The 22,878-nt window shown below is 42.1% G+C and overlaps 1 protein-coding gene across 3 annotated transcripts in view; it reads right to left on the bottom strand.

The window, feature by feature from the left end:
• The window catches only part of SLC23A2 (solute carrier family 23 member 2), a 123,121-nt gene that overhangs the window by 91,850 nt on the left and 8,393 nt on the right, over positions 1 to 22,878 (bottom strand). Inside the window, exon 2 of one of the 3 annotated variants that reach the window (XM_036417637.2) lies at positions 11,344 to 11,467. The exons of 1 other annotated variant lie outside the window; for it this stretch is intronic. The gene's annotated coding sequence lies outside the window, so the exon portion shown is untranslated. Of the gene's footprint in view, positions 1 to 8,137; positions 8,143 to 11,343; positions 11,468 to 22,878 lie in introns of those variants that run through there. One more of the 3 variants, XM_045574797.1, reaches the window with a different exon arrangement.

The raw sequence follows: 22,878 nt of genomic DNA on the forward strand, positions 1-22,878 counted from the left end.
ATAAAGGGGAAACATCTGGATAAGATGAATAAATTCACTGTTCAACTTGACTATCAAAGACTCGTTAAATTGGCCCTAACTGGTTTGGCTCAGTGGATAGAGCGCATCGGCCCTTGGACTGAAGGGTCTCAGGCTCAAGGGCATATACCTTGGTTGCAGGCTCAATCCCCAGTGGGGAGTGAATGGGAGGCAGCTGATAGATGTTTCATCAGTGTTTCTAACCCTCTATCCCTCTCACCTCCTTTCTGTAAAATCAGTAAAATGGTGGTTTTATTTTAATTAGCCATCCCAGAATAGCATAGCTATTTTTAAAAAAGACTCATTAAATTGGCTTCTCTGGCAGACACTTAATGGATGGCTACTCCTAATCCCAAAGTACAATGCAGAATGTGTGCTGACAGTATGTGGCAGAATTCAGCATCAAGCTACAAACAAGCTTATCCAGCTCTCAAAGTAAGTGCATTGGAAAGACAGCATTCTTCAAACTCAAGATACAAATTACAGGGTGTCCTGGTCAGCACCAAGAATACAAGGGACAGCAGAAAAATAGCACGGCACTGGGAACCTGGTGCCCACACGGTAGGCCATGCATGGAGGGTTTAGATGCAGGAAAGTCATTACCCGCCGGGGGGCTTGCCTCTGGAGTTCCCCAGTTCACCTCAGCCCCGAGCCACTCAGGGCTGGCCATAGGCAAGCCTTGGATGGCGGCTGCCCGAGGCTCAGGTAACCAGGGCCGGCTGAGGCTTGTGATTCCGATAGTGGCAGCAGCAGAGGTTTGATGGGGGCCTCGCCTTCCCCCGATCGCTGGGTTGCCTCCTGCCCCTGAGGGCTTCCAGACTGTGAGAGGGGCAGGCTGGGCTGAGGGACCTCCCCGATTCCAGTGCATGAATTTTCATGCACCAGGCCTCTGATGACTATAATAGAAAAACTGCTAAGACAATATCAAGTGTGAAAAGGACACAGAGCAACTGGAACCATCACACACTCCTGGTAGGTATGTGAAATGGCATGACCACTTTGTAAAAACAGTTGGCCATTTCTTATGTAAACCCAGCAATATTACTCCATGGTATGTACCCAGAGAAGTGAAAACTATGTTCAAACAAAATCCTATCTATAAATATTTACCATGGCTTTATTTACAACAGCCAAAACCTAGAAACAACATTCACCCTTAAGTAGTGAATAAACAAACTGTGGCATATTCCTTTTGGCTTTTAAGGTGATATTTCACACCCATTAGATAAGGCCAGAACAAAAGAGTTCCATAATACCAAGTGTTGGCAAGGCTGTGGATAAACAGAAATTTTCCAACTCTGTTGTCAGAAATGTAAATAGGCTCAAATACTAGAAAAAACACTTTGTGGGCATCTAGCAGGTTGAAGAAGTGTATGCACTATGGTCCAGCATTGCCATTTCTCAGCCTATTCTACCCCATTTTTAACAGTACACAACTAATACATCAACAGAATTTACAAACAAGTTCTGATGTGTTTAAAGAGAAATAAAAGAACAGTTAAAACAAAAGAACTCTAGCCCTAGCTGGTTTGGCTCAGTGGATAAAAGCGTTCACCTGCAGACTGAAGGGTCCCAGGTTCGATTCAAGGCAAGGGCATATGCCTGGGTTCTAGGCTCAACCCAATAGTAGGTGTGCAGGTGGGTAGCCAATCCTCTCTGAAGTCAATAAAAAATATATGTAAAAATAAAAAAAATTTTTAAAAAGGAACTCTAGCCACTTGAACTCTAGTCAATGTGGCATGAGAATATATTCTTGAATGAGCAACTAGGCTGCAGAACACACACCACAAGAGATCTTTTTAAAATAAGATTTTAAATCATGCAGACAAGCCGAAACCGGTTTGGCTCAATGGATGGAGCGTCAGCCTGTGGACTGAAAGGTCCCGAGTTCGATTCCGGTCAAGGGCATGTACCTGAGTTGCAGGCATATCCCCAATAGGAGGTGTGCAAGAGGCAGCTGATCGATGATTCTCTCTCATCTATGTTTCTAACTCTCTATCCCTCTCCTTTCCTCTCTGTAAAAAAAATCAATAAAATATATATATTTTTTAAAAATCATGCAGCCAATATGGTATGTGACTTCATGAGGCCCGGTGCACAAAATTCACGCATGCACAGGTAGGGTCCCTAGGCCTGGCCGGCAATTAGGGCCAATCTGTGGGGTTACCGGCAGAGCAATGCCCCCCCACCCCACTGGCACCCACCTTGGCTGGCCTGGCACCACCCCCCCCACCCCCCACCCTCCCACTGCCAGTCACAACCTGCAGGCTAGGGGCAGCTACTGCATTGAGTGTCTGCCCCCTGGTGGTCAGTACTCAGCATAATGACCAGTCATTCCGCCGGTCAGTCTTCCATTGGCTCGATTTGGATATTAGGCTATTATACAGGATAAACATACAATAATACAAAAGTAAAAATATGGACAGTTACCTCTAGGAGTGAGGGAGGGAAGTGAGATTAGCAAACCTAAAATGTTTTGTTTTGTTTTTTTAATTTTTTAATCCTAAGCAAAAACAACATGTTTGGATTTATTAGGCCTGGCTATCTGGCATATGAGTATTTATTTTTTTACTTTCTTATATTTGAATTTTCACAATTAAAAAACAAACTTAAAGATGATCTCCAGAAGGCTACACAAAAGAAACACAAGAACTGGGAAAAGTGGTTGCCTCTAGAGAGGGGATCAGAATGAGACAGAAGGACTTAACTCTCCATGTCTGTTCTCATGCACCTTTCAGAGTGTATTTTATATAAATCCATTATCAACTTAGTTTTAACTACCAAAAAATTTACCTAAAGTATTTTTACTATTACTGAATACTTAAGGCAATGCTACTAATTCTAACACGTGTGAAGGTTTGGCGAGATTTGGATCATGTGAAGGTTTGGTTAGGTTTGGCGGCTGGAAGAGCCGACAACTGGAGATTGTGTGTCACTTTAATACTTACACCTGAAGTCATTGCCTAAGGGCAATTCTGAATAAATATACAAATTGGGAAGCATGAAAACAGGCCGAAAAACACAAGATTTCAGCCCTGACTGTGCCATGAATGAGCAATGTTTTCTCGGGAGGCGATTTAACCTGCCCTTCTCCAAAGATTGTACCAATTTTAACACAGAAACTCATCTCCAAAGCCAGAGATGAGAAGTTCTAACTACGCCATAGGGAGCAATCGGCAGCTCTCCCGCAGCTCTGGCAGGAAAACGCTTACAGCCTATTACAGCAGATCCCATGACCACCTGTGGTGATTGCCTTGTATCCTCTGTGACTCAAGAGGGTAGAGATGTGTATAGATAGTTATGACTTCTCAATACTTGATGAGGTAAGAGGCAGAAAGTTGAGGGAGCAGTTATCCAGTGATTTATTTTCTTAATGAACCAAGAAGTGAACTTCAGGTGGAGAGGAAGCAGAGTAGGATGAGACTGGGGAAAGAATGAGAAAAAAGAATGACATGAGGGGGGGGGGGGGGGTGTCAAGGGTGTGGCTGAGCCCCAAACTTTGTAAATGTATAATATAGTGACTCTGATGTCTGGTTTCTCTCCAGCACAGTGCAACTGGAGGAAATAACAAACAAACACAGAAAACTGAAATAACAGGACTGTGCCATGAGGAAGGTCAGCGAGTTACAGGCCAGTTAGAGGGAATCAAGATGCTAATAAGATGATAGTCACATGAATCCCTGCGGAGACCCCAGCTACGGAAAAGGGCGAGGGAGGCAAGAGGAAGCCAGAGAAGAGCAGTGCCCAAGGAACAAGGACCACTGGAGGAGAAGAAATGAGAACTGGGAAGGACAGGATGTGTGCAGACAGGAGACTCTCCAAGCTCCAGATCCCACAAGTGTCACCTGGGAGACGACAAAGCCCAGGAGAGCTGACGGGAACTGCACGTAAAACCTCCCTGGAAAAGATCATGTGAAGGGTTGGAGAGGTTTGGAGGCTGAAAGAGCCAACGACTTAGAGATTATGTGTCACTTTAATATTTACCCCTGAAGTCATTGCCTAAGGGCAAAACTGAATAAATATGCAAACTAGGGAACATGTAAACATGCTGAAGAAACACAACATGTTGATGCAATCAACATGTTCCCTCAGCAGCAGCAGGGTGGTTAGTTAAGTCCCTTATTTCTGAGAACCTGCTGCCGACACCGGAGTGACAAGGAAAACCAAAGGCGTGGTCAGAAGGTAGGCACAATTAATGTTCTGCAAACCAGCTGTGTTCAGGGATTCCCAATTGTCCTATATTTCCTCATATCCTTTCATCCTCCTCAATTTTTCAAAGGCTGTTTTTATCTAACAATAATACTGTACTTCACATTTTCCTAGATCATCCATTCTTTATTTTAAAAGAAATGAGAAATATTTGTTGGACCTTACACATTTACATGTCAACAATCACAAGCTACAAAATATATCAATATTTGTGATTCTTGGGTAAAAGACAAATTGCTTTTTAAAAGATAATTATACATTGAGTGGCCAGATTATTATGATCTCTAAACGCATAATAATCTGGCCACTCAGTGTATATCCTACATAATAAAAGGCTAACACCAGGAGTTCAACCAGCAGGCAGGCCGCCAACTGTCCATGTCCCCTCCCCGTGGCCAGGCTAACCAGAACCCCCCCATGCACGAATTCATGCATCGGGCCTCTAAAACAAACACACACACACCACACACACACACACACACACACACACACACACACACTGAGTGGCCAGATTATTATGCATTCAGAGATCATAATAAATCTAGCCACTCAGTGTATATACAAGTGTATATTTTAAATGTTAAAAAAAAATTTTTTTTTTCTTCTCAAGCCAGGGAATAAATTAACAGCTAGAAATACTGCCCATCAATCAATGTACTTGTTGAGCTGATTCAGAAGCATTTCCAGGCAACGGGAGACCTCTCAATTTGACAGGAAAAGAATGAGAAAGGGGAAGCTGACAGAAGCACCATTTGACTATGAGTCCGTGCATGGAAGTGGCTTACATTATGAAATACCCAAAAGTCCAAAAACTCACAAGCTGAAAACCTGTTACTCAGCAATAGATAAAGTAATATGGGCCTTGAGCTATGCCACCAGCCCCAAGTGACTGTTGAGCAACTGCGATGAGGTCAGACCCATTGCCCTGAGCTGTAAGTATAAAATACACACCAGACTTCAGATTTACTATGCGGGAGGGGGAAGAGAATGTTAACTTCATGATTACTTTAGGTGATAGTTTTTTATATATTAGGTTATAAAATATATTACTAAAAATTCATTTTAGCTGCGTCTTTTTACCTTAATTAATAGAGCTACTAGGGTATCACATATGTGGAATAAACAACTGCAGGGCAGGAGGTCTGAACCAATGCAGCCCAAATAAGCAGTCCTCAGATAAATCTCCCATCCAGGAAACCCACTGCATATGGAACCACCACCTGCTCCGGCTCACACCAAGCCTCCTGCCCGATGGCCAGAGCAGGCACAGGAACCAAAGGACCAAGCACCAAGCCTAGGTGTCCCAGGACAAGAAGTGGCAATGGAGGAAAATTGCTACAGAAGAATTTGTTCAATGAGAGGCAAGAACAAAACGGAAGAAAAGTGGTGAACGTATGATAGTGAATCAAATGTTGACGCAAGCAACCTTGACGCTAATTCAAAGGCTTTCCAGAAGCAACTGGCAGGGAAGATCGTCTTGGCCAAACTTATTGATGCCAAATTGCAGCTACTGGAAGCAAAAGTAGACAAGCTATAGACAAATGTTTCACTCATGCATTCAAGATCTATGCCAAGAATTCCTCCCGTTGATGAGGTAAGAGGCAGAAAGTTGAGGGAGTAGTTATCCCTTTTATACCACAGAATCTTCTATCCAAGTGTTGTTCCAGAAAGAAGCAATTCTCCTGCAGCTAATATTGCAGCCTGTGCTATAGCATCTGACATGGAGAGCAATTTCTACGCTACACGAAAAACTGGTGATTTTGGAAAGAGCCCAATAGCCCAGACAGAAGAGGAAAAATACTTCTGCACACTATTCTTCTATGAGCCATCTACGATAAAAGCGTAATATGATAATTAGACAGGACAGCCGGACATCCTTCCAGACGAAGCCACAGTGGCAGGGGCTGAGGCAGAGGTGGTTAGAGGTGATCAGGCAGGCAGCAAGCAGTTGTGGCAATCAGGCGAGTGGTTAGGGGCACTGAGGCAGGCAAGAGTGATTAGAGGCAATCAGGCAGGCAGGCAGGGTGGTTAGGGGCAATCAGGCAGGCAAATGGTTAGAAGCCAGTGGTCCTAAATTGCGAGTAGGATGTCCAACTGCCAGTTTAGGCCCGATTCCTCGAGGATCAGGACTAAACATGCAGTCGGACATCCCCCAAGAGATCACGGATTGCAGACTGAGCTGAGGGACAGACAGACACAGACAGACACACACACACACCCATGCATGAATTTTTGACCCAGCCTCTAGTATATAACACCAGACCAGCAAGTGGGGGGAAGTGAAGGACAACCAGGCTGGCAGGGGGTGGGGGTGCATTAGGGAGCAACCAGGCCAGCGGCGGGGGCAGGGACAGTTAGAAAAGACCAGGCTGGCAGGGGGTGAGAGGATAGTTTGGGACAACTAGGCCAGCAGGGGGGCAGTTGGGGGTTACCAGGCCAGCAGGAGGGGCAGTTAAGGGCAATCAGGCAGGCAATTAGGAGCCAATGGACCTGGATTGTGAGAGGGATCCCAGATTGGGGAGGGTACTTGCTGGGCTGAGGGGACCCTCCCCCCGTGCATGAATTTCATGCACCAGGGCTCTAGTATATGTATGTGTGTGTGTGTGTGTGTGTGTGTGTGTGTGTATCTATAAAAGCCTAAGCGACCAAACAACTGGTTGGCTGGTAGCTATGATGCGCACTGACCACCAGGGGCAAACGATCAATGCAGGAGCTGCCCCTTGTGGTCAGTGTGCTCCCACAGCCAACCTTGCACAGCCCTTCCCCCCAGCCAACTGGCCTCATAGCCCCATCAGGGCACCTGGCCAACCTCCCATGGCTCCTCCCTGCCATCATTGGACAGGCCAAGGGTCCCACCCATGCACAAATTCATGCACCGGGCCTCTAGGACTGCAATATTAGTGAACGGCATCACTGGGTACTACCTCTTGTACACATGCAGATTGCATATCCAACCTCAACAAACCACTGCTTCCTGCCCAGTCCTATCACATGGGTCTGCCATCCAGCCTGCGGTAGATGGTTTTAGTAACAACCAACAAAAAAAAAGAAAAAGGAAATTACCTAAGTGGCTCCTATTGGACAGCGCTGCTCCAAAAATTGTGGCTACCAGGAAAAGAGAAAAGTAAATGCTATTTCAGTGTACACAACCATGGTAATAATGCTCAGGCTCCATCCAAAGAATGTGTTCTGACACTCTGACTTCACACACACACACACACACCTCACACAGGGATGGCCATATATTTTAATCTGAACATCAATACAAGCCCTACATTACTATCCTACACAAGCGGCCGAGCAGCGCACATTCTGACAGAGGGGAGCAGGTGCCATAACCTAATTTCTCACATCACAGCACTGGGGGAGGGAGGGTGGGAGCCAGGTCTGAGGAAGGCCTGAGTAGAGCTCCACAGGCTAACAAGCGCAAACTGAAAGGTCACAACGAAGTTGGAGGTCTTCTCTGGAAGCTCAAAACCAGCACCAAGAAATCTAAATAAAACACAGCATCCATCCAAGGGTAAACACTACTCAGATCCAGAGGGCCTTTATAACTACCAAAGGGCAGGCTCTGATTCTGTAGGCAGACCTAAAACAAAGTAGTACCTGTACATAAGAAGAGTTAGCATAGAAGGAATAGGACAGGTTTATCGATGAGACTGTCCCATACCAAACAGAAAGCCAGCAAACAATTCAGACAACTTATAAGTATCTGATCTTTTTTAAAAATATATTTTTATTTTTTTTTTATTTTTTTTTACAGTGAGGAAGGAGAGGGATAGAGAGCTAGAAATATCGATGAGAGAGAAACATCGACCAGCTGCCTCCTGCACAACCCACCAGGGATGTGCCCACAACAATGTACATGCCCTTGACCGGAATCTAACCTGGGATCTTTCAGTCCTCAGACCGACGCTCTATCCACTGAGCCAAACCAGTTTCTGCAAGTATCTGATCTTAATCCAACAACACTAACAGATTTTTTAAACATATCTTTAATAAAAAATAAAAAATAAAAACCTGTCCCACTGGAGTTGTTCTAATATGCTTAGAATCACTTTCATAGTAACCGTTATACAACCCTTCCTTCCTTACCTCCTTACATAAGCTCTGTAATCATCAGTGTTTACATAGGGCTTTGAAAACTCAAGTTTTTCCCATAAATATTTAATTCTCTTGTTGCTACTGATCCAACTGCAACAACACAGCACTTTTATAACATGTTTAGTAATAAGAGGGACACTGACGTCAATAGCACACAGTCCGTAAACCAAAATCACCAGAATTACCAGACAGCCTCTCAGAAATCAGCTGCTAAAATAGAAATTTCTCCTCAACCCTCAAAGTTTTTGGCCCAGTTTATATCCCAGTCCCTCTCATCTGTGGATCAGCTTCTAAAATGAGCCTGAACCAGGCACCCTGGTCTCCAGGCTGCAGGCACTGGGCAGAGCTGGTATTCTCAGCTATGAAAGATGAAAGGTACTAACTAGCAAGCCTTCTCCTTTACATATGTACATTTTTTTCCCTGTTGATTTCAGAGAGGAAGGGAGAGGTAGAGAGAGATAGAAACATCATTGATGAGAGAGAATCACTGATCCGCTGCCTCCTGCACATCCCACAATGGGGATCGAGCCCGCAACCAGGCATGTGCCCTGACTGGGAATCGGACCGTGACCTCCTACCAAGCCTTCTCTTTTCTGTTTAGTAAGAGCTTAATTTGCTGGAACCTGTACTGATAGTGTCAAAGAAAATGGGATAAGCCAATCATTCGGCCAGTTTCCTGCACTGCCACAATAGTGGAAACAATGAGGTGGAAATGGCGTACACGTGAAGCCAATTTACCATCTGACTGGACAGACTGGGGCAACTAATGATTTCCAGCAACATGATGATTACCGAGCTGTGCGTGAGAGCTCAGAGTAAAAGGAACTCAACAGGGCTTGAGGTGGTCAGAAATGACTTTGGGGAAGTGAAACCTAAAGACAAACTCAAAGGGTGGGGAGTCCCAAGTTGGAGGCAACCATGGCGTCCAGGGACAGGAAGGCGTAAGGCATGTCTTTAGGACATGAACACAGCCGGCCCACAGCAGCTGGGAGGGGGAGAAAGAAAACTCTCCAAAGTCCAATGTAAACACAACGTTAGGAAACCTGAGTTTCTGGGCAGGAGAGAGCAGAAATAGCCCACCGCTGAACAATCTTAAAATGGAAGATCAAGAAGCTTGTATGTTAATCCAAGTACAAGAATCTTGGCAATCGGGATGATGGACGTGACAAAGAAAGGGGGATGGACAGAGGGAGCGATGCCAAAGAAAAAGAAAACACAAAAACAAATAAAAAACTTGTTGTCACAGAGGACCTGTAAGAGGATGTGGGTTTGGCGAGGCAAGTAATGTCAAGGTCTAGATACGTTAAAACTGGGCTTGTCCATTTGACAAGCGAGCACCGCAGACCACCAGCAATGACAGGAAGTAGTTCTATGAAACAACACAGCAGAGAAAAATCTGTAAGCAGAAATAAAAGGGTGGTAAGTGAAACCGGGATAGTATGTTTTGCGGGCATCCCCAGACAAAACTGTCTTCCCCTCACTTCCCTAAGCATTAATAAATATTATTTTTAGAATGTAACATATACAATCTGATGATGATGGTTTAGGGGGAAAAAAGCTACAAAACAAAAAAATTAAAAAGAGCCGAAACTGGTTTGGCTCAGTGGATAGAGCATCAGCCTGCGGACTGAAAGGTCCCAAGCTCGATTCCAGTCAAAGGCATGTACCTTGGTTGCAGGCACATCCCCAGTAGGGGGTGTGCAAGAGGCAGCTAATTGATGTTTCTCTCTCATCGATGTTTCTAACTCTCTATCCCTCTGTCTTCCTCTCTGTAAAAAAATTAACAAAATATATATATTTTTTAAAACTAAAAAGAAATATGCAAAAATAATTACAATGGTGTCATTAGCTGGTGACATCAGGGATATTTTCTTCTTAATGCTTGGAAGTTTGCAGGTTCTACTTATTTTTTTAAATAGCAAAGACTGACTTCATTAGAAAATGAAAGTAAACGTTTTTAAAAAGGAATGATCTCCTCTAAGCACTTATGAAAGCTCTTATAGCTGTACACCTAAACAGTGAATTTTATGGTATGTAAATTAAAATAAATAACAACACCATTGACAATGTTTCACACCCACTATATTGGATAAACTTAGTTTTGACAATATCAAGTGAAAAACATGTTTATCAGTAGGAGGGCAAGTTCTTGCAGCTTCTCAGCAGAAGAGTGCCAATATCTAACAAAATTTAAAAACTGAAGCCCTGGCCAGTGCGGCTCAGTGGTTAGAGTGTCAGCCCCACGAACTGAAGAGTCTTGGGTTCAACTCCCAGTCAAGAGCACATGCCTGGGTTGCAGGTTCAAACCCAGCCCCAGTTGGGGGATATGTGGGAGGCAACCAATCGATGTTTTTTTTTCTCTATTTTCACTCTTTAAAAAAAAAAAAAAAAAAGATGGGAAAAATATCCTGGAGTAAGGATTAACAACAACAAAAATTAACAACTGAAGGTCCTTATGCACTATGCCCAACAATTCTACTGCCAGGAATTTACTATGGACAAAATATGTACAAGAAGTTTCACTGCTGCGTTGTATAAAATAGTAAATAATTAACCAAAATGCCCATCAATCTTTGGTAGCAGGAGAGGGTAGGCAGGAAGAAGGGGGGAAAGGAAAGCTCCTTGGAAGTGTATACATGCTCGGCCTCACTGCTTCAACTGCAGAACGCTTGAGAGTAAGGGACCAGGAACACCAACAACAGCAGGTACTCAAATGTTTGCTGATTAAGAAGAAAAAAAAAAACACCTTAAAAACATGTAAAACGAAAAGACTTACCTCCTACCTCCTTATCGATGTAAGTGGCAAGACTGTGCCTAGTATTTATTTTCTAGTTTAATCGACATGGCACGTGGCCTAAAGAAGTCCATTACCTTGTCATTAGCATGAACCTAACAATTAGGTTAATTAGGGTGAGGTCACGCACAAATGCGTTCTAACACTACAGGGCTACGAGCCGTCAGCACAACTCCGGCGTGAAACCCAGGAAGACAAAGGTTGTATTTCAGACGCACCTAAATGCCAGGACGTGGACCTGTCCATAGGCTTTCCGTTACACACCACGGAGCTCCATTTCCTGGTGCGGTCCAGGTCCAAGCCCGAAACCAGGCAGGGCGTGCCGGCTGGCAGGGGTAAGACCTAGCCAGGAAAGAAACAAATGGTGAGTAAAGAGTGACAGTGAACCCCGCAGGAGGCCCGCTGCCTGAATGGCATCCACTCCTCACTCCTGGAACTTGCTGTTGCTTCCTCACTTCTAAGGAGTATGTATGCCCAGGGCCCAGCCCAGCCCTGGGCGGGATCACAGACAGCACCTTTGGTCCCTTAAAAACCAGCTCTCCATTTGCACAAATATTTTGGAAGATGGTATTTTAGAACATCTGGAAAAAGCAATTCTGTACTCACTCGGGCTTTTTTCCTTGGCAGTTTTTTCCCCCTCATCCTCACCTGAGAACATTTTCATTGATTTTTAGAGCAATGGGAAGGAAGAGTGAGAAACATCGACCTCAAAGAGAAATATCGATCGGTTGCCTCCTGCACATGCCCACGCTGAGGCCGGAGACAAAACTGGCAACCTAGGTGTGTGCCCAGATGGGGAATTGAACCCTCAACCTTTCGGCACAGGATGGGACAGCGCTCCTACCAACTGAGCGACACCAGCCAGGGCATTTTCTTTGATAATTTTTTAATTCCACATTATCTAGCACAGGGCCTTGATTTTAAAACAACCAAAAAAAAAAATTTTTTTTTTAAGAACTTTCTTCCACAACCCTGAGAACCACTGGGCCCACACTTTATAGGCAAGAAACTTAAGCCGGGTAAGGCTCCTTGTCAAGGTCCCAGGGCTAGAAGAGATGCGGCATGGCAGGGAAAGAGCCCCTGCATCTCATTTTACCTCTACAATGCCTCCAACGCCTCCACTGGGATGGACTGAAGAGACTGCATTCGTGGAGAAATCAAAGATTTAATTATTCAAAAATCACCTTCTTTTAAAACCTCTTTAAGAAGTGTCAATACACTGGAGGATGCTCCCATAAAACGAGTCACATTCTATTTAAGCTGGGTTATTACTAGGTACCCATGCTCATTTTATTGTTTATTAAGTGACTGTATTTATACATACTTGCATCTATGCATAAATATTTCACTATTTTCAAAAAAAAAAAAACAAAAAAAAAAAACAGAGCCATGGCCAGGGACTCAGTTGGTCGAAGCATCCCAGTTCACCAAAAGGTTTGATTACCTGGTCGGGTGAAAGCAGGAGGCAACAGTTTAATGTTTCTCTCTCTCCCTCCCTCCCTTCCTCCTCCCTTTCTCTCTCCAAAAATCAATTAAAGTAAAACAGAGCCAGACTCCTGCGGCTGTCTCTGGAAAAGAAAATCCGCCTGAGGCAGTGATAGCTTAGTCAGATACCAACACATTTCTCATTAGGAAATACTTAGGCTGGGAATCTTTCCCCGCCACTGTTTGTGTTGGGTCATTCACCAATGACCCCAAAGTCAAAACTCACGTCAATACGCACGTAAAAGGCAGCACGCTGGGAGCAGCCCAGCCTGTAGTGAACCCCCAGCGATCCTATATGTTTTTAATTAATTTCAGACACTGAACATCAACCTTTCGCCGTTTGGGACAGAAAAGATTACTAGTAAGTTTGAGTGATTAGAATATGAATGGAGAAATTCTGTTTTTCTCCAAAACATATTTTTGCATGTGAGGCAATAAATAAAGTAATTTATTTCCCAAAATAAATTACTGGTAACCGTCAATCTATTTTAAGCTAAAAATGACAGAGTCAAAAAAAAAAAAAAAATGACAGAGTCAGCGGGAGGCACAAAAGCAATACCCATTAGTGAGGATTGGGAATAATGGAAAGCACGTGAGAAGAAGCAATGAAAAGCTTTGAAAGAACAGCTTACTTTTCATTAAATAAACTCTAATCATATATACTGTTCTTTTGAAAATACAAGTTGCACATGTACTAGTATAAACCCACTTTTATAATTATATAGCACATGTAATTGCTAGGGTTAGAAAGGATAAACATCACACCGCCTTGAAGTCTAGGGGGTATAAGAGTTGGTGACTTCTGAAATTTGCATTATACAATTCTAACCAGTTAGAATTCTTTTCCAACATGCATATGCTTCCTTTTGTATAATAAATCCTTTCAAGAGCTTAAAAAAAAAAAAAAAAAAAAAAAAAAAACATGTTATTTTTTTTATTTTTTTTTAAGTTTCCATGTGGGCAGAGCTGCAAATCTAGCAAATGTCATTTTATCTACAAATCATAGGAAAATTCTGAAAGGATAAGTGAAAGCCACAGACCACGAAGATGTATTTTTGGAAAGTATTTCTGAAAGTTGACTGGTAAGATGAGTTATTTAGAAGAACTGGCTTTCTAACTCCTCCAACCAAAGCACAGAATTAAGTCGGAGGTTCTAAAATTGGAAAAACACAAATTTATTTTTGAGGAAAGACCTAAGCAGGAAGGGTCACTCAACAAAAACAAGCCTGAGTCACCAGTGAGCATCCTTGAACTTGCGTCACTGGAACACCACCACCATTCATACATTCCACCTGCCCTCGGAGCACAGGGCCGGGGCTGAGCTCAGAGGAACCTCGCTGGGAGCACAAAGACGCCCACCTGACTGTCCCCAGAAAGGCCACTGGGAACTTACCGTACAAAAACTGTTCATAGTGCTTCTGCTGTTTGTTAATTGAGATTTTCAAAATGCTAGATGTGGTGAATCCCAAATTTCTATTTCGAAAGAGAAAAAGTCACTAAAATTTCAGGTGAATTTTAGAATTTAAAAAGTTTTAGAAAAATATAGAATTGCAGTCTTTGTCTTTTACCATTTCCTTAAAAAGGGTAACAGGAACACTTCTGAAGCAGGAAGGATTTAACCCTGAGCCAATACCATTCACAGCCCAGGAACTCTGAACAGCCAACTCATATCAATCCAGTAGATTCAAAAAAAAAAAAAAAAAAAAAAAAAAGCTAACAAAACTCCAATGCCTAATTTAAAAAAGAAAAAAAAACCTTTTCAATAAAAATGAAAATTATTCTTGAATATCACAAAGAACATCTGAACAAGGGCCAATAAAAATGCTATGTTCTCAGCATGCTTTTACATTTAACTTGTACTTTTCATTTTGGGGAAGGGGGGGTCTTATTTTAGTTTGTACTTTTTAAAGCAGTTGCCAAAGGAGCACATGAATGTATCTGAAAATGTTGGTGAAATGGGCAATTTTTAAAATGAAAACTTTTTTGAAACCTGAACAAGTAACATACAAATAGAAAAAATTATAAAAGTAAAGGACTATGCTCAAAAAGGCCAAATTCACAGTCCATTATTCCCTAACCTTTCCAGTAAGAAATGGAAAACAGGAAGCCTTCCCTATTCCTAATTGTAAAGCAGACAAATTAACAAAGAAAGCCCAAGAGAAGACAACTGTGTTCACCTCACTTGCCATTCCTAGATTCTTTTTTTTTTTTTAACTTTTACAAGTTTGGCATGAAAAGAATGGTTTCAATACTGATTTATTTGATCCCTGTGTAAAATTATCTTAGGAACCACGTGTGCCTTTTGTCCATTTTCAGCAGGTTTGGCTTCTTCTTATTCATTTGTAAGAGCATCTTTTAAATTAAGGACATTAACCCTTTGTCATGTTGCAAACATCTTCCCCAGAAAAAGCAAATGACTACTTTGCCATTCTGTTTATACCACTTAAAATAAAAGATACTTTTAAAATGTCTCTGGTGTTAAATCTAATTATCTTTTAAAAAATTTCTTCTATTGTTTTTATGCTTTGAAAGTCTCCCCCCTGTTCCAAGATCAGAGAAATACTTGCCATCATTTTCAGCTAGATGTTTTTGGTCAAAATAATTTAAAAATGATGAGCAGCCATCCTTTTAAAAATGTGTATTCAATAAAATCATTGCTCTAAGAAAATGGATGGGCATAATTATATTCACTTTACTTGTAAAATAAGTGAGAAATGGCTAAAATATAACAGAAAAATACTTTATGATAAAATACTATAAAGCCATTCAATAGTATACTATCTAGTGACATGGAGAAGGCCATAATTTGTTACTAAGTGGGGGGGGGGGGGGAGACAAAAAAAAAAGACAGAATATCTATATTTATTAATATATAAAAACTACACTTACCTGGCAAGCCAGGCAAGCAAGACACCTAAATATTAAGAATAATACTGGCTGAAACCAGTTTGGCTCAGTGGATAGAGCGTCGGCCTGTAGATTTAAGGGTCCCGGGTTCAATTCAGGTCAAGGGCATGTACCTTGGTTTCGGGCACATCCCCGTTGGGGGGTTTGCAGGAGGCAGCTGATTGAGGTTTCTCTCCCATCGATGTTTCTAACTCTCTATCCCTCTCCCTTCCTCTCAGTAAAAAATAAATAAAATATATATTTATATATTTTTTTTAAAGAATAATACTGCCCTAGCCAGGTGGCTCAGTTGGCTGAGCATCGTCCCATACATCAAAAATATTTTGTGCTCAAATCTCAAGCAGGGTACATACCTGGGTTTGGGATTCGATCCCCATTTGGGGTACACAGAGGAAACATTTAATTCAAGAAAAGTGGGGGCTTGCCAAAACCGGTTTGGCTCAGTGGACAGAGCAGCGGCCTGCGGACTGAAAGATCCCAGGTTTGATTCCAGTCAAGGGCATGTACCTTGGTTGCGGGCATATCCCCAGTAGGGGGTGTGCAAGAGGCAGCTGATTGATGATTCTCTCTCATCGATGTTTCTCTCTATCCCTCTCCCTTCCTCTCTGTAAAAAATCAATAATATATATATATTTTTTTTATTTTATTTTTTATTTTTTTTTTTTTAAAGAAAGAAAAGTGGGGGCTGCACCAATCTCCCTAATTACCTGAAGATCTAGGAATATTACCTGATTTATATTCCTGGCAAAATGACCGAGTTAAACATGCAACCCAACGACAATTATTCGTGGTAGTTAAATTAAACCTGCTAACATAATGGTTCCGTTTTCCCCTTAATAAACTGTACCTTAGCATGTGAACAAACGGTGCTCAGTAGAACTAAGATGAGAAGCGTGTTTTATGTATGCTCCACCCAAGACTTCCTAAAACCTTTACAAAATGTCTAGGAGTGCTCACGATCAGATGACCACCGGATTAAAGTGACTGGAGGTCAGAACTTTGACCTCAGAACCAGGGAAGACCTGGCGGTGGTCACGCCGAAGCTCCAGGGAGGCGACTTCTCCCAGCCTGTGCCCGTGTCTGGCCCGCACCCTGCCTGAGAACAGGGTTCAGAAAGGTGGGAGGGAGAAGGAACACAAAGGGTTTAGAATCAGAAGTTCCACCCTCCAAGGGCAGTGGCGGGGACAGACAGGGAGCAGAGACTCCATTCCGCTGGAGGTAGCTGGAGAACCAGAATCCAGACCCATCTCATTTTTTGTTTTTAATCCTCACCGGAGGACATGGTTTTTTTCATTGAAATTAGATAGAGAGGTAGGCAAAGGGAGAGACAGAGAAATACAGATGTAAGAGAAAACAGCAATCCATCGGCTGATCTCCTACACCAACCCCACCCAGGGATAGAACATGCACCCCGATTATGGGCACTAACTAGGAATCGAACCTCAACCCTTCGGTGCACAAGATAACGCTCTAACCAACACACTGGCCAGGACCCACCTCATTTCTTATTAGAAACTGTGAAGAGAACAATACTGCCAGGAAATGCAGAGGTATTAGTGCCTACTCCCTGTGATGTGCTACACGAATTATTAAGTTTCCTGTCCACAACCTCAGACTAATGAGCCTACAGTCCAGTTAGGACAGTATTTCAGAAACCTGGAACACAAAGGAAAGCCCTTGTTTGTTTGTTTTTGTTTTGTTTTTTAAAAAGCCTACAAGACATAATTAGAAAGAGTCACTAAAGGCCATTCGCTGAATCTGATGCAAATGTTGTTTTTTAGTTCTACTGGAACATATAAATAAGGAATCAAGGCACAAGAGCTCTATCAACCCAGAAAGGACATCCCAGGTGCCCAAAAGGAAAAGCTCTAAACACCAAAACTATCCACTTGAGTGGAAAGCGCGTCAGTGACACCTCGCCCCCGTTTCTGACTGCTCGGAGGGTAACAGCACCCAGCTTCCAGCCATCCCACCTAACGTCCCCATTTACTGGGATCCTGATGTGAAAAATCTTCAAGTTCAAATGCAGTACTGTTACATGTTACAACATGGATAAATCGTAATAAGCACATTATGCTAAGTAAAAAGCAGCCAGTCAAAAAAAGGTCACCTATACTGATTCTATTTATATAAAATGTCCAGATAACGCAAATCCATAGGAATAGTACAGAGATGCGATTGCCAGAGACAGAGGGGAGGAAGAAATGAGGAATGACTGCTATTAGGCATGGGGTTTCTTTTGGGGGCAATAAAAAACGTTCTGAGATTAGATAGTGTGATGATATATTTATAATTAGATAGTGTGATGATAAATATACTAAAAAACAATTACAGGCTATCAATAAAGCTTTTTTTCTTTTCAGCGTTATTCTGTGTCACGAGCTCATCTGCTGGTGTGAGTCAGTGGTTGAGCGCCGACCTAGGACCAAATTATGGTTCGATTCCCAGTCAGAGCACATACATGCTCAGGTTGCGGGCTCGATCCCCAGCAGGGGACGTGCAGGGGGCAGCCAATCAATGATTCTCATCATTGATGTTTTTCTCTCTACCTCTCCCTTCCTCTCTGAAATCAATAAAAATATATTTAAAGAAAAAAAAAAACAAAAAAAAAACTGGGAAGTACATTTTAGGAGTTGACCAACACCTATTCAGGAAACAAAATAGTAAGTACAAGGGCTCAGAGTTGAAAACAGAAATGGGAAGAGTTGAAGCTACTCTGGAGCATTACCCTAAGCACTAAACTAAACACTAGAAAAAGTAAATTGAACCCCATGTCTGTTTGTGTGTGTTTTTGTTGTTGTTGTTGTTCATTGAAGTAATGAAATTCCCTACCCAATGCGACTCCCCAAGGGAAAGAAGAACTTCCTGCTCCCCCCATTCAGGGCCCTGCTGGTACCATCTAGAGCAGGTCCACTGGGAACTCAGGAGATGAGGGTGCAAACACCACCCTTTGCAACAATCATTCAAAATGGGGACACAGCCCTATCCGGTTTGGCTCAGAGGATAGAGCGTCAGCCTGTGGACTGAAGGGTTCCAGGTTCGGTTATGGTCAGTGGCATGTACCTTGGTTGCGGGCACATCTCCAGTAGGGTGTGTGCAGGAGGCAGCTGATCCATTTCTGACTCTCTATCCCTCTCCTTTCCTCTCTGTAAAAATCAATAAAATATATTAATAAAAAAAAAAAAGAAGAAGAAGAAATGGGGACATGCAGGGCCCGAGCTCACACTGGGTGTCGGGAAGCAGGTGTAAAAAGGAGGACTTGAACAGAAAGGGCAAAATCGGTATTGCTGGCATGTTCAGTCTATCTTCACAGGAATAAAAGAATAAAGGAGAAAAAATAACCTACAAAACTTCTGAGGGAAAGAACACTTTTAAAAGACTGTGGGTCAGAATCCCGGTCACAAAAGATGACAGCGTGGCTGGAAAATAGAAGCCCTTGGGATGAACCCAAAGGAAAGCTATAACTCATATAATTCTTCCTGGCAAGACATTTGAGGTCATCCTAAAACCGGCGGGGAAACTGGACTTATTTGGAAAATTACCACAATAACAGGAACAGACACTACCAAAAATGTCTGTGGTATACAAAACACCAAGGTCGATATCAAGGTGACAAACTTCGTTCATTCAAAAACACCATGTATAATCCTGTAAGTTAGTGAAAAGGATATTGAAAATAGGGTACTTCCTTCAATATCATTAAAGATTATATACAATATGGTATTCCAAAAAAGTGGACTGTCACATTTAAAACCGTTCTGTAGGTACTCTGAAATGGTAAGAAATGTATAAGAAAAACAAAACAAAGAGATTACCTGCAGCTATTATGGTTACTAAGAAACGCAAGAGAATCAACAGGGTTTAGTTAGGTGGCACAGCAGACAGTGCTATTTCACTTTCCTCATGGACGCACAAAATAACTCCATTTCCCTTGGATGGGGCCAGCAGACGGGGGCAAATACCACTACTTCAAAGCGTGGCCCACAAAAACATCCGTGCATAAAATTCCACGGCAAACTTAGAGGCCACAGTTGTGTTATAAGATGGAAAGAGCCTAGTTTCCCAACTCATCACTTAGTGGGGAGGAACCACCTGGAAAAATGTGAGCAAGAAATAAATTTTTATCTTATAAGGACGCAGATTTTGCTAGCACAACTACTCTGAATTATACAGTTAGAAAACAGATAATGTGGCAGGAAGGGAAGAGCAAAGGGAAATCATTTCATGCTAAATGGGAAACGTTTTTAAATAAAGAGCAATAAACAAGTAACCTGTATATCACATATTAGGGGGGAGGAATCTAGAAAAATAACAGATATAACAGACCTGGATAGCCCTGGCTGGTGTGGCTCAGTTGATTGGAACCCTGTTGGTTAGAGCATTGTCCCATGCACTGAAGGGTTGTGGGTTCGATTCGTGATCGGAGCACATAACCTAGGTTGCAAGTTCAATCCCCAATTGGGGCCAAATCAGCATGCATACCAGACAAACCATCTGTTTCTCCCTCTTTCCCGCTCTCCCTCTCTTGCTAAAATCAATAAAAGCATATACTCAAGTGAGGATTTAAAAAAAAAAAAAAAAAAACTGCATAAATCAAAAGATTTGTTTGTGACCAAATAATATTATAAAGATAAGTCTCCCCAAAAGAACTTAAACATTTAATGAAATTACCCATTAAGTTATTTTGAAACCTTAAACTGAAAAATACTGAGGGGAAGAGGGAATTGAGCACAGACACTGTGAGATAGAGAGTAAAGCCTACTACAAAGTGATTATAATGACAAAAATTGCAAGGTCGTGCAAAGGAATAGGCAGGTAAATGAAATAAAACAGTAAGTCCCATGACAGATCTAAAGATTTAACACATGATTATGGTGCTATTTTAAGTTAGTAAGGAAAGGGTGACAATGAATAAATGGTGATAGAATAAATGTAGAAGTATAATCCTTACTTCATATACAAATAGATTGATTGTAGCCATTTTTTTTTTTTAAACTACCCAGCTGTCATGGCACAGTGGTTGAGCATCAACTTATGAACCAGGAGGTCATGGTTCAATTCCTGGTCAGGGAGCATGCCCGAATTGAGGGTTTGATCCCCATTTAGGAATGTTTCTTTTTCTCTCTCTCTCCCTCTCCCCCCAACCCAACAAGACCTCAGATGAAGATTTTTTTTAAAAAGTAAACAATATATAGGTGAATATTTATAAAATCTTGGGGTCGATAGGGCATGGGGGGAAAAAAATGACAGATTTGAATTCAAAGCATAGAATATCTGCACCTTGTAACCAAAAACTGAAAATTTTTCAAAATATATTTGTACTGATTTCAGAGAGGGAGGGGAAGAGAGACAGAAACATCAATAAGAGAGAATCATTGATTGGTTGCCTCTTGCACACTCCACACTGGGTATTGAGCCTGAAATCCAGGCGTGTGCCCTGACCGGGAATCAAACCGTGACCTCCTGATTCGTAGGTCAACGCTCAACCACTGAACCCCGTGTCCTGACAGCAAGATTTTTCTATATAAAAGGCCAAATAGCAAATACTTTAGGCTGGCAGGTCAAATGGTCTCTTGAATGGGCGTGGTTGTGTTCCAATAAAACCCGATTTACAAAAACAGACACTGGGCGTTTTCTCACCAGCAGCATCCGCATCACCTAGGAACAGTTAGAAATGCAAATTACCAAGCCCCTCCCAAACCTTCTGAATAAGAAACTCCTTTGAGATCCATCTTGTTAAACCAGGAAGAGGTTATACCCCCTGCCAGGTGATTTGCCTTTGGAGAGAGAAAAGGATTTGAGCCAGCATTGCAGAGAGAACAAAGACAAACCACATTTGAGGCTAAAGCCCCAGCTGCAGGGGAATGCATGAGAAATCCAGTTTCCAGCGGTGCTTTCCATCAGAAATGGAGAGATCAGCCTAGGAGTTGTAATGCCAAGACCTCTCCCTGTGAAGTGACAGTCCCGAATGAAAAAGTTGAGGCAGGCTGGATTAAAGCAGGCGTGTGGTTGTTTGCTTGACCAAGGAAAAGCCACCTCAAAGAAGGACCAATGTGAACGAAGTGACCGCGTTGGGGAGGAAGGCTGCGGAAGGTTCTTCCAGGAACAGATCGGGGAACTATTGGGTCGGCAAGTAAGTAATTGCGGGTTTCACACATATATGGCTTCAGTTGAATTTTTAGGTTTGCAGACGTAGTAAAAATGTAAAACACATTTTGTTATTTGATAGTTGGCTATTCAGCTGTTAATCAGTAAAAAAAGTTTTTTGATCTGTTTTGTAGTTTTCGTTTGGCATTCGTTGAAAAATGGAAAATCAAAAGGAACATTTTCGTCATATTTTGATTTTTTATTTCCACAAAGGGAAAAACGCATCGCAAGCTCATAAAAAGTTATGTGCTGTTTATGGTGACGAAGCCTTAAAAGAACGGCAGTGTCAAAATTGGTTTGCCAAATTTCGTTCTGGTGATTTTTCACTCAAAGATGAAAAACGCTCTGGTTGTCCAGTTGAAGTTGATGACGCCCTAATCAAAGCAATAATCAATTCGGACTGTCACAGTACAACACGTGAGATTGCAGAGAAGCTTCATGTATCACATACATGCATTGAAAATCACTTAAAACAACTTGGCTATGTTCAAAAACTCGATACATGGGTTCCTCACGAACTGAAAGAATCACAGTTAACGCAACGCATTAGCAGCTGCGATTTGCTAAAGAAACGTAATGAAAATGATCCATTTTTAAAACGACTGATAACTGGCGATGAAAAATGGGTTGTTTACAACAATATCAAGCGGAAAAGATCGTGGAGCAGGCCAGGTGAACCAACTCAAACAACATCAAAAGCTGATATTCATCAAAGGAAGGTTTTGTTATCAGTTTGGTGGGATTACAAAGGAATTGTCTACTTTGAACTCTTACCACCCAACCGAACGATCAATTCTGATGTCTACATTGAACAACTAATGAAATTAAACAATGCAGTTGAAGAAAAGCGGCCCAAATTGACAAATCGAAAAGGTGTTGTATTCCATCATGACAATGCAAGGCCACACACATCTTTGGTCACTCGGCAAAAATTAATGGAGCTTGGTTGGGATGTTTTGCCACATCCACCATATAGTCCTGACCTTGCACCATCTGATTACTTTTTGTTTCGATCTTTACAAAACTCCTTGAATGGTAAAAATTTCAATAATGATGATGATGTCAAATCGTACCTGATTCAGTTTTTTGCTAATAAAAACCAGAAGTTTTTTGAACGTGGGATTATGATGCTGCCTGAAAGATGGCAAAAGGTCATTGATCAAAATGGGCAATACATTACAGAATAAAGTTATTTAGTTCCATGAAAAAATTGT

This window comes from Pipistrellus kuhlii, unplaced genomic scaffold, assembly GCF_014108245.1.
Source record: "Pipistrellus kuhlii isolate mPipKuh1 unplaced genomic scaffold, mPipKuh1.p scaffold_m20_p_6, whole genome shotgun sequence".
Taxonomy (NCBI): domain Eukaryota; kingdom Metazoa; phylum Chordata; class Mammalia; order Chiroptera; family Vespertilionidae; genus Pipistrellus; species Pipistrellus kuhlii.